The following is an 11,411-nucleotide window of genomic DNA, read 5'->3' on the forward strand; positions in this document are numbered from 1 at the left end:
TAGAATGGAAGGGTAGTAGCTCACTGCCTTTGGGTCGATTCATCTCTTACCTTAAGGCTAGAAAAAATGATTTCTAAAGGGTATATCTAGCATCTTTTTCGGGTTAAGGATTCAAACTCTGAAACCCCGACTCTTGAGTTAGTCCCAGTAGTAAATGAGTTTCTAGAAGTGTTTCCATAAGATCTTCTCAGAGTTCTTCCCTAAAGGGAAATTGACTTCAGAATAGATCTCCTTCCAAATACTAGCCTATTTCGATTCCTCCTTACAAAATGGCTCCAGCCGAGCTTAAGGAATTAAAGAACAATTGAAAGACGTTATAGATAAGGGCTTCATCAGACCTAGTATCTCTCTATGGGGTTCTCCAGTATTGTTCATTAAAAAGAAAGATGGTTCTCTTAGAATGTGCATTGACTATTGACAGCTGAAGAAAGTCACAATCAAGAATAAGTATCCTTTTAGTTTTACCCTCGCATGCTCATACATTCAATGTATTGCTGTCATTTGGCCTGCATCATTTTATGATGCAGATACAGGTAACCACGATCAGCATCCAGCGCTTCGTTGACCAAGTTGAGCACTCAGAGTCAGTTGGTAATCCTCCTTGCTTCTAGAGGATACCCTTTTATTGATTTATTACTCTAGTTTATTTGGATGTCTGGGGTCTTGTCCCGACGTCCATCTAAGTTCTTAGAGGCTTCATACACAGTTAGTTATTAGTTCTTTAGTCTTGTTATTTCAGTTGTGTTGATTATAAGACTTGATTGGCCTTATGGGCTAGTTGAATGTTTTCTTTTATAAACATTTTAGTTTATTCATGAGTTATCTTTGTTGAGTAAATTATTCCGGTGAGTAGTAAGTCAAGCCAAGGGTTCGCTTGGGGCCAGTAATGGTTCTCGAGTGCCAATCCCGCCCAGGGAGTAGGCTCGGGGCTTGACAAATTCATAAACTTGTTTTTCAACTTCATATTTTTGGAAATAAGGATAATGATACAGACGAATGTTGGGGGGTCTTGAGTTAGGAATCAATGGGATAGAATGAATGTGTTGACAAAAAGTTGGTAGGGCATTGTGTTCTTCAAAAATTGATTCAAACTTATGAAGCAAGCTTTGAATATCAATGGGTAGAGAATTACCTGAAGTATTAAGCTCCTTGGAGAAATACTAAAAAGCAACTGATGCATTTGATTTGTGGAACACCTTGAAGCTTATATTGCTTCTCATTTAAATTAAAAATAAAAAACATCTCATTCCAGTTAGCTTTGACTATATTTAAAGAGGCAAGTGACTTAATTACAAGCACCAAATCTGCTCCTCCAATAGAGAAAGCATAAAAATCTTGATCAATAGTTAATTTGGGGAATTTCACAACAAGATTTTGGCGTAAACAGTTGCAACGTATGATAGCTCCATTGACAATCTGAACTCCAAAATAGGGCATAACTTGAGCAGGCAACTGTAATTCTTCAACAATTTTTTTCAGAGATAAAATTTTGGGATTACCCACTATCAACTAGAAGAAGCACCTTGCGTCCATTTAAGGTCCCTTGAAGTTTCATCGGTGTGCCTATTGTGTTACCTAGAAAGGCGTGGAATGAAATTTCAGAAAGGTCATTTGTACCTGCATCCCTATCAATAATGTCACTTGGCATTTATTCTCCAGATTCACCACCTTCAATGTTTTCATTTTCCTCCATAAGAGTGAAAGACGTTGTCATGCGGCGATGACCTAGTGCAAATTTTTCCTTACACCTAAAACATAGTCCTTTGGCTATGCAATTCTGCTTCTCTATCTCCCAAGCATGATTCGGAGAAGGACAAGGATATATCTGTGCAGAATTAGGATTGGTTCTTGATACGTGTTGGTTTCCTACTAATTGGTAAGGAACATCACGTGCAGAACCAGTTTGGATTGTGTTGGATCGAGATAGATTTGACCGTTGAGACTTATGCCCACAATTGGAACTAATTTTTTGCTCAAATTCCATTGCAAGGCCCATAGCTTTATAAATAGTTCTAAGCTTATGAATTCTCACATATGATTTGAGTTCTTCTTTAAGCCCATTCATGAAAACCCCTAAGAGACAGGGATCTGGCCAGTCCGTGACTCTAGATGAACATTTTGCAAATTCTTGACGGTACTCTTGTATCGAACCAGTTTGGTGGATGCTATATAGATGCTCGTCCATATTTTCAAACTCTAAAGGCACATAATTTTCTTGCAATGCTTTAACAAGTTCTTCACAATGTAGCAAAATTCGTTCATGATTAATCCAATATAAGAGATCAAGCGCATCACCTTCCAGATACATAGCAGCAATGTCAACTCTATGTTCATCTAGAGTTTGATATTAGCAGAAATATTTTTGCGCCTTCAAATCCAATCCCTAGGGTCTCCTCTTTCAAATCTTTGAAAATCCATCTTCGTGTATGGCCTTCGGGGAGGATTTTTTGGCCACCCTGTATTATAGATGTCTTCTTCCTCTTCTTGCCAACCATTTGCACTTTTTCCTCTGTTACGAGTTTGATGATTGGTTTCCTCTTGTTGGGTGTGACTAGTCTGGGCTTTTAGTGTAGCAACATTTGATGTCAATGAATCAAATGTCTTTAATTTTGATGCAATAGCAGATAGTTATTGCGCAAGGGATTCAACACTAGGAACGTCTTCTTGTGATTGTGAAGTAGAAGATCTGGTATTGACCATATTGGATCGGTCTACTCTAATACCAAAATGATAGAAACTAAGATAAAACAAAATGAAAATGGAACTTTACTGTTTAAATAAAGTGCAAAAATCTTAAACACTACATTAACAAATAACAATATCCATATGGAGTGGACAAATCTCCAGATATAAATACAAAAATAATATTTTTCCTTCCTAGAATTCTCCTAAAATACAAATATTTCTAGTAAACATACGATAACTCCTAACAGATAGAGATAGAAACAATTATTGTTGTAAATAACAGCTACGACCTGCTGGTAATAACTTCTACTTTATAACTACTATAGATTATTAGTGCTTATATATTTTATCCTACTTAAAACAAAGAAATTAAGACAGATAAACTAAGATAGATTCTTTTAGAGTAAGTCCTTAAAGGAGCATTTGTATCAAAGTTCCAAAGATTTACGGAAAAAAATCTTGTTTAGACATAGTAATTGATGAATTTAGATTCGTGTTCCTCGTATTAAATAATCTGATGACATGACTTTCTAACTATATGGTTTTTGTGAAAAATATAACATTGTAACAACAACAATATTCTATAAGTAGAATATGATGTACACAAACCTTACTCTTACCTTTCTTTTGGACGAGAGGGAGTTGCTCGGATGGTAAGCACCCCTCACTTCCAACCCGAAGGTTGCGAGTTCGAGTCACCAAGGGAGCAAAAGGGGTGGGAGCTCCTAGGGAGGGTAAAAAAAACCCTTACCTTTCGAGGGGTAGAGAGAGTAAAGTAGAAAGGAAAATACATACCACAAAATAGCAATATAACTAAAAATTTGAGCAAAATACAAATCTTAGGAAGGTGATCATTGTGTAGCCCTTATTAAGAACAAATGTTTCTAAAATCGTCATCATTTACTATAAGTAGAAGATGGCATATCATCTTCTAGTACAGATCAATATACATACAATAGATATCCATGGGAAGGTGAAGCTTAAAATTACTAACAATGTGAGATTCAATTAGCAGATGTAGGTAAGTCTCCCTCTATACATTGCTCACAATAATAACATTAGTACACCACAAACGAACTATAAAAATAGGGAAAGCCTGCATTTCTTCATTGCGCTCCACGCAGTTATAGGTGGTGGATTAGTTGTTTGGTTGTTCCACACATAGCTTTGTCACTTCTTGAAAGTTCAAAATACAGAAAAGTTAACCAAAAACCTCATTAACATCTCATATGACAAAAAAGAGCAGGGTAGATCTAGAAAGCAACACATGAAGAGTTAGCTCTGGCACACTTTACATTTAACATCTACTAAACACAAGCTATAGGCCTTATTTGATCAAAAAGACTAGCTCCATTTCCCAATATATGGGAAATGTCAGTGGTGTTTCTGTTCACGTTCTAAACGATGAAGATGAACAAATAAAGGTAGTTAAATAATCTCAAGTCTAGACTTCATGAAAGCGGTGCACAAATGGTACACGTAGTCTATAAATACCAAAAGAAAATAAAAACTAAGAAAGGGCCGCAAGATATACTCATGTTATGGATGCAACACATTGACCTTCCCAAAAATGGGTGATTTGATCCAGAGATGGAGCACTTCACAAAAGGCATAGCCCTGCCTAGCTCCTACAAATTTTACTCGCAAGAATTTTCACATGCAAACCTATGGGCGTTTAAACCTTTTTTCCTTCGTATAATTTCCACTAAAATGTACAATTAAAGTTACCTTGTCTATGTCTCATTTCTCCCCTCTTACCTTTGTTTAGTATCTAACGTAGGATGCAAATCAAGAAATAGAACCACAACAATAACTAAATACATGATTCAAATTTTTGAAACTATTTTACTACAAGGATTACATATTTTTCCTTGTTTCTACATGCTTGGCTACATTAACTTTGGTCAGATTTCAAACTAACATCTAATAGTTGATACCGTAACGAAATAAGAGTTTCCCTTGAAATGATGCATCAAAAAATGTTATTCATCTCTCACTTGGCGACACGTAACCATAGCACCTAAGAAATCTGAAAAAGGTCAAGTTGCATATACATCAGCCCCTCTATTTAGGAACAAAGATAAAGGAGCTCTATACAGCAGGGGAACTTCCTTTTCAAAATAATGAAAGATGATTTTTTTTGTAGTTTAGTAACTTACTATAATGACCCTCCAACTTATTTTTGTGTTTATGCCTTCTTTCCATCGTGTAGAGTGTTCCTGTAGTGACCACAAGTCATTTATGAAGCTGGCACTGCCTCTTCGGTTGTCTGGTCATTTATTTGGGTTTTATGCTCGTTTTCCTGTTTTGGAGCTTTTGAAAATTGAAAAGTTGATTTCAGTCATAACCTCATGTAAATGACCTCAGATGGGAATTCTGGCACTTGCATCAGCTTCGGAGCGGCAAAATTAGGTTGGTAGAATGGTTGGCATGAATCCCCAGGCTTTCGGTGTGACTTTGGGATCATTTGACTCGTTAGCCTATGAATTTTAGCTTAAATTTGACTTTGGTCAACATTCATGGTAATTTCGTTAACGCGGTTAGTTATGGAATGCCGAGTTTGGTCTGGAACGATTCTTTGTGCACTTCATGGGGCTTCCTGTCTTATTCCCAGGCCCGTGTGGAATATGGCTAAAAATGGCATTTGGGTGTGGGGCCCACTTTTTGTCGAAATGATCTCATATCAAAATTCCGACTGCGCCATTGAGTCCGGAATGTCAAATTTCGGGGGCTAGCATATCCGGTTTATTTTCATCGGGTGCTGAATGAATTTCGAGGGTCCGTTCGGAGAAATTTTTAAAAAATAGCAAAATCTCGTGTTGCTGGTGTAGACCTTTAGCGACAAGAATTTAGTCTTTTGGCAACCAGATTTATCTAGCGACCAGAATTGTTGCTACTTATATAGCGAAAAATAGATTCAACCTCATTTTGAAACTTCGATATCTCATGTTTTAGAACTCCGTTTTGGGTTATTCAAAATTCGTTGTGTTCGGGTTTGCGTTCTCTATGTGGGTGACTGTCCAGAGCGTGTTGGAAAGACTCATATTGTGGTGTATCTTCATTGTAAGTGGTTGCCCCAAGTCTCTTTTTGTGTAAAGTTTTGCATATTGGTTTGTTGTTGCATCATGCATGGAGCTATTTCGGGCCCTGATAGGTGCTCCTATATGGAACACAAGCTCGGGGGAGGTTTTAGGACCTTTTCATGAAGTTAATTTTGGAAATTCTAAAGCGGGTCCCACATTTCCCGATTTTGACTCTGAAATTGGTTTGTCTCTGATTTTGATTATTTTAGTGTCTAAACGACCGTGATGATGCTGTGATTCTATTTTTGATAGTGTGGCAGCAATCCAAGGCCATTCGGAAGGGAAAAGCCTCGGCAAAGTTATTTGGAGCGCGCACGGTTGGCCTTCAAGTAGGCTACGACTTTCTTTCCTTTAGATTGAGCCTAATTGTGTAATTGCATGCTGAATTGTGTAAATTTGGGTGGGGTGATAAAATTTCTTCTCTTCTTCTCAGAAACCATGTTGTAGGGTGATTTTCGGGCTGTTTGGGATTAGTACCATGTTGTCGAAGAGGTTGTTTATCTGTGGGTATTTGTGAATTACATGTTGGGCTGTTCATTTGTCGTTGCATGTGTAGTATCTAGTTGGATGTTTATTTACGTTTGAATTTATCGTTGGCCTTAGTCTAGGATAAACTAGTGTTGCCTTAGACCCATGCACCTGGTTGACTTTGGTATGTATCCGACGTCGATTCGGATGGACTAGGTCCTTGTAGACCAGCATAGAAGACTTGGGCCTGATAGTTGAGCCTAGCTTTGGGATTTTTATTGCTTGTGATCCTTCTGGATTCTCTCCCCATATATGTCATGCCGATGCGTTATCAGAGGTGTAGTATTTTTCCGATTTGGGTGTTTTGCGGTTGGTTCTGTTGTTAGGTAGTTGGTAGTGGACGTCGATCCACGATTTCTTGTAACTTCTTCGCCCGTTTTGATGTGGTTGGTAGTGGACGTCGATCCACGATAGCTTAAAATTTGAGATCTTTTACGAAGTTGATTTTACTCGCACACTCTAGCTGGTATTAGGCAAGGCACTCGGGAGTGATAGCTAACTCACCTGGCTGGTATTGGGCAGGGCCCCCCAGGTGATTAGCTGGCTGGTAGTTGTATATAAGTTACTTGAGGTCCTCTTAGGAGTTGACAAGCCCGCGCACTCTGTCTGGCTAAGGCAGGGCCCCTGGGATTGTTAGATGGCACACTTGGCTGGCTTGGGCAGGGCACCCGCAGTGTAGCCTATTGGGCAGTTGGATTAGGGATTTTGGAGGGGATCGATATACCCCCACGTGGGACTTGCCTGGTTGGGTAATGCCTCGGAGTTGCTGGCGTGATAAATGACCTGATGTGAAAGTCAGACTTGTTGACTGGGTTGAAGTTGTTGGTTGTGTCAGTTCGGAGTTGGGTTTCCTTTGGTTTCTGTAGTTGTGGCTTCTCTGTGTACCTTTCAGGATTATAGGAGTCCGCTCGGGTACTTGTTTGTTTGTTCATGAGTGTACCTAGCGGGTCTTATGGGGGCCTAGCTGGGTTTATGTTAATATCCTTAGACTAGCTCTCTGATTGTTTTGCTCTTATTTCTATTGACCTTTGTTCGTGTTTGATTCTATCTTTTCCGTTTATTTCTACCTTTCTTGATCAGTCGGCCATTGATGCCTACTGGGTACCTGTTGCTTGGGTACTCATGTTACACTCTACATCTGTTTTCGTGATGCAGGTCCAAGCACCATCTATCAACGTTGAGTTCGATCCTACATCAGTCTATTTTGGAGACGAGAGTGAGCACATGGCGTTTTGGAATTTCTTATCTCCATTATGTATTTACATTTTGACTTGCCTTTTGCTTTTTTAGGCAGTCTTGTTTCTGTGGTCCACTTTTGGGACTTGTACTCTTTCAGTAGTTGGGTACATGTGACTTCTAGGTTCTGGGAGGTATCTTTTGTATATATAGTTTTGGATTTGCTTATGTCTTCCTCTTATGTGTTCTGTTTATTTATGTTTCGCTTAGTTGAGGATAGTTCCCCCTTAGTCCCATTACCCTCAAGTTCGGGGACCGGGTTTGGCTTACCTATTGGCGGGTTGGTAGGCGCCATCATGGCTCGAGAAATTGGGTAGTGACACTTAGAAGATAGAACCATCTTAAACAAAGCTTTAAATCCCAATTTATTTCTCTACTTTCTCCTATTCATTGGCACCTCCAATCTACTCTAGTGATCATAACAGCTAAATGTGTTTCCTCAACTGCTTTCTCCTTCCTACTCACTTTTGTACGAATCAAGTTATTTAGAAAATGGAAAGAAGATTCAGCCAGTGATTGGCCAAATATGTAACAGAATAAGAAGACAAAGAAAATTAACAGCAAGCTATACACATCAGGGAGGAAAACCAAAACTGGATAGTATGATTTACTTTAGCTCCTATTCCATAATTCCCACACTTCCTTTTTTTTCTTCCCACTATTAAGTTTCAGCTAAGAAGACTAGTAAAAGAAGTCCCTGGATCAAAAGAATTACCCTTATCAAGGGTTACATAGATCCCCTGCCGTGATTTCCGTGTCACTAATGGTGATGATGTTTAGTTTGCCTTTTTTAGATGCAAAAGAAGCCCTTAAATCACTTCAAGAAGTGAAACAACATTGTGTTCAATTTATTTAGTGGTAGACACTTAAAACTATAACCAAATAATTGTTCTTGCGACAAGTGATTTCATTGAACTGTGCAGACAGAAAAAAAAAGCTATCGGAGAATATTTAGTGTAAAGATATTGCGTATAGTTGACAAAAGAAACAAATAGAACAACACATGTTGAAAAATGCATTAAGCAGAGCTCTTACATGTCGCAAGTCATGGGATTGTCATTCATGTGAGCTTCAGCAAACTTCATTGGCTCATTTTGTAAAACGGGAGAAATTAGGCTTTCAATGTAGAATTCCACCTCAAGACAAGCATCAAAGTTAGTCACCTCCGGATATCTGATCGAATCATCACTTGGTATGTATATCACGAAAATTGATCCAAACACAAGCAAAATTTCACCTTTATTGACATGCAAAGGGGTGGAGAGAACATATACTTCCAAGGGTCATTAGGACAACTTATGGTATACATTTTTTTCCAAGAATCTTTAACCCTGTAATTCTTCATGACCCACACGTCTTCCCGAGTTTTGTGATAATTACAAAGCACAGAAAAATTATCTTTCAACACTCCCCCAACACAAAATCAAAAATTCCTTTTTCATAGCAGGGGTGCTCTATCTTTCCCCATTTCTCATCCTTCAAATCAATAGAAATGATATCCTATCCATTATATTCACGAAGATGAGCAGTAGTAGCCCAATGAAGTTTGCCCTTCACAAACTTACCGGAATCATTCACCTACACCTCACGCTGTTAATCATCAATATTTCTCCAAGAATCACTTTTTAGACCATATATCTTTACCTCAACATCTACAAACCACCAACACCAAAAATACAAAAAATATCCACTACCTTATAATCATCATGAACCTTGTCCTATCAAAACCATACCTCAATGTCATCCTAGAATTCGGCAATCTCTTGAACTTCCTAATGGACGGGTTCCATTTAAAAAAAATCATTATCCTCAATAGCAACACAAATCAATCCATTAACAAAACCCACGATCCAAACAAATTTATGGTGATTTTTCATAGGATCATCCAAATCAAATGCCACAGTAAAGACCCAAATAACAAAGAACCAAGAGAACAGTCCTTAAGATTGTATTCAGGTTGAACAAAACTCAACATAATCCTATGGTGTTTTTATTCCTTGTTGTAAACTAAGATGGGTAATGATAAAATCAGAGCTAGAGATTATACCGAGTCAAGACTTCGAAACACACCTGAAATGCAAGAGGGATTTCACTAGAAGCCTTTTGAGGATTTCAGTGATGAGTTGTTAAGCCAAAATAGGGATTGTAAAGGTTGAATCTTGCATTGAAGTTGATGGAAATTGAGAATGGTTAATGGGTTTGCCCTGTTTTGGGTTTTGATGAGTACTTTCATCTTCTTCCGATTCCATTATTGCATAGCAGAAATTTGAGAAATTGAACGATTGTTTTTCTCCGTAGTTATGGAAGATTCTCAATATTTGTTCAGTGAATTTTCCCCAAATTGTACTATGGACCGTTTCTCTCACAAAAGAGGATAAACTAGTAATGATGATATTCTATCAATTGTCAATATAGTGGTATTTTGGACTTTTTTCCATTTTCAAAAATAATTATTCTAACTTTATACCCTCTCCAATTACTTTTACTTATTCAATTTTTATTTACTTCCTGTGCACAACAATTGTTGTTCACTATACTATTTTAGGATGCCCAATAATACTTGTCCACTTTATGAAATCAATAGATAATTTTACACTAATTCCTAATTTACCTTTATCATTAATTATAGTTATTTCTTTATTACATTTTTCAAGATGTTGTATTTATTATATTCAAAGGGTGATATATTAAAATTATTCTTCTATTTATAGTTTTTAAGAAGTGAGCAAAATAGTGGACAAGTATTGTTGGACAAGGAGAGTAGTTGTCATGGTTTCTTTTTTTAGAGTCAAATGATAGGAATTTTGACCAATTTTTTACGATGTATTTTTCACTATGCAAAACAAGACTTTCAGAGAACTTTTGTCTTGAGCTCAGATGCAGATCTAGGAAGCCCAAAGGGTGTCACGGGACACGGCTTTGTTGGAAAAAAATGTTATATATATATATATAAAAAAAATTAAAAAACAGAAGAAAACAAATATATATAAAATTCAGTGTTATCTATTTAAACAAAAGTGAGTGTTGATCAGTTTGTTAATTGTTTCAATTTCTGAGTGAGGGTCTCGAGTTCCAATCCCTAGACAACTCCTTTTCTATATGTTACGGCCCGATTTCAAAAACTAAAGTTTCGAAACCATTTCGCAACTTTGGCAATTTTATTGATTTGGAAAAATAATAATTTGGGAGTCGCCACTTAATTTTTTAGGAAAAGTTAAGAAAACCATTTTAAAAAGATAATTTTGAAAGAAAAAACATTTAAATAAACTAGAGTCGGGTAAGGGTTCAAATAATACTCTAAGGAAGGATTTAGGCACCTTAGAGAATCCGCTAACATGTGGTTGACCGTCGGATTAAAAGTTGGCTAATTTTTAAAGAAAACTTAAGATTACTTGTGAAAAATCTTGTTTTAAAAATAACAAAAAGTCTTTTTATATTTATACACTCATCTTATTTCAAGTATCAAATAAGTCAAATGTTAAAGTGTCAAAATAATAATTTTAACTTAACATTTTATCCGAGTCAAGCTTTGAGTCAAAAAATCAAGACAATAACTTAAACGTGAATTTGAAAGTTAAATACTAATTATGAAAGAATATGGATAATTCTCAAGTTAGTCTTAAAGATTAGATTTTGCCTAACTTCAAAGAGTTTGAAATTTTAAATACTTAAAGTAAAATGAATAATAAATTTGAAAAACTTCCCCAAGGATTCATCTAAATTAACAAAATAAATATTAGAAGTAAAAAGCAATTATCACAAAATGACAATATAATGAAAAAAAAAAGCGCGAATAGAGCTTGGATAATTTTAAGTCCGCTTGTTGCTGCTGGCACTATTTTCGAACTCTTTAAGTCCAAAAAAAATGCTAATTTTTTA

General features: G+C 36.8%; 1 pseudogene; it reads right to left on the reverse strand.

Annotated features, from left to right (window-relative positions):
* Positions 1 to 8,563: 8,563 nt before the first annotated feature.
* On the reverse strand, positions 8,564 to 9,781 carry LOC125869846 (F-box protein CPR1-like; annotated as a pseudogene).
* Positions 9,782 to 11,411: the final 1,630 nt, after the last annotated feature.

The sequence above is a fragment of the Solanum stenotomum genome, chromosome 7 (genome assembly GCF_019186545.1).
Source record: "Solanum stenotomum isolate F172 chromosome 7, ASM1918654v1, whole genome shotgun sequence".
NCBI lineage: Eukaryota > Viridiplantae > Streptophyta > Magnoliopsida > Solanales > Solanaceae > Solanum > Solanum stenotomum.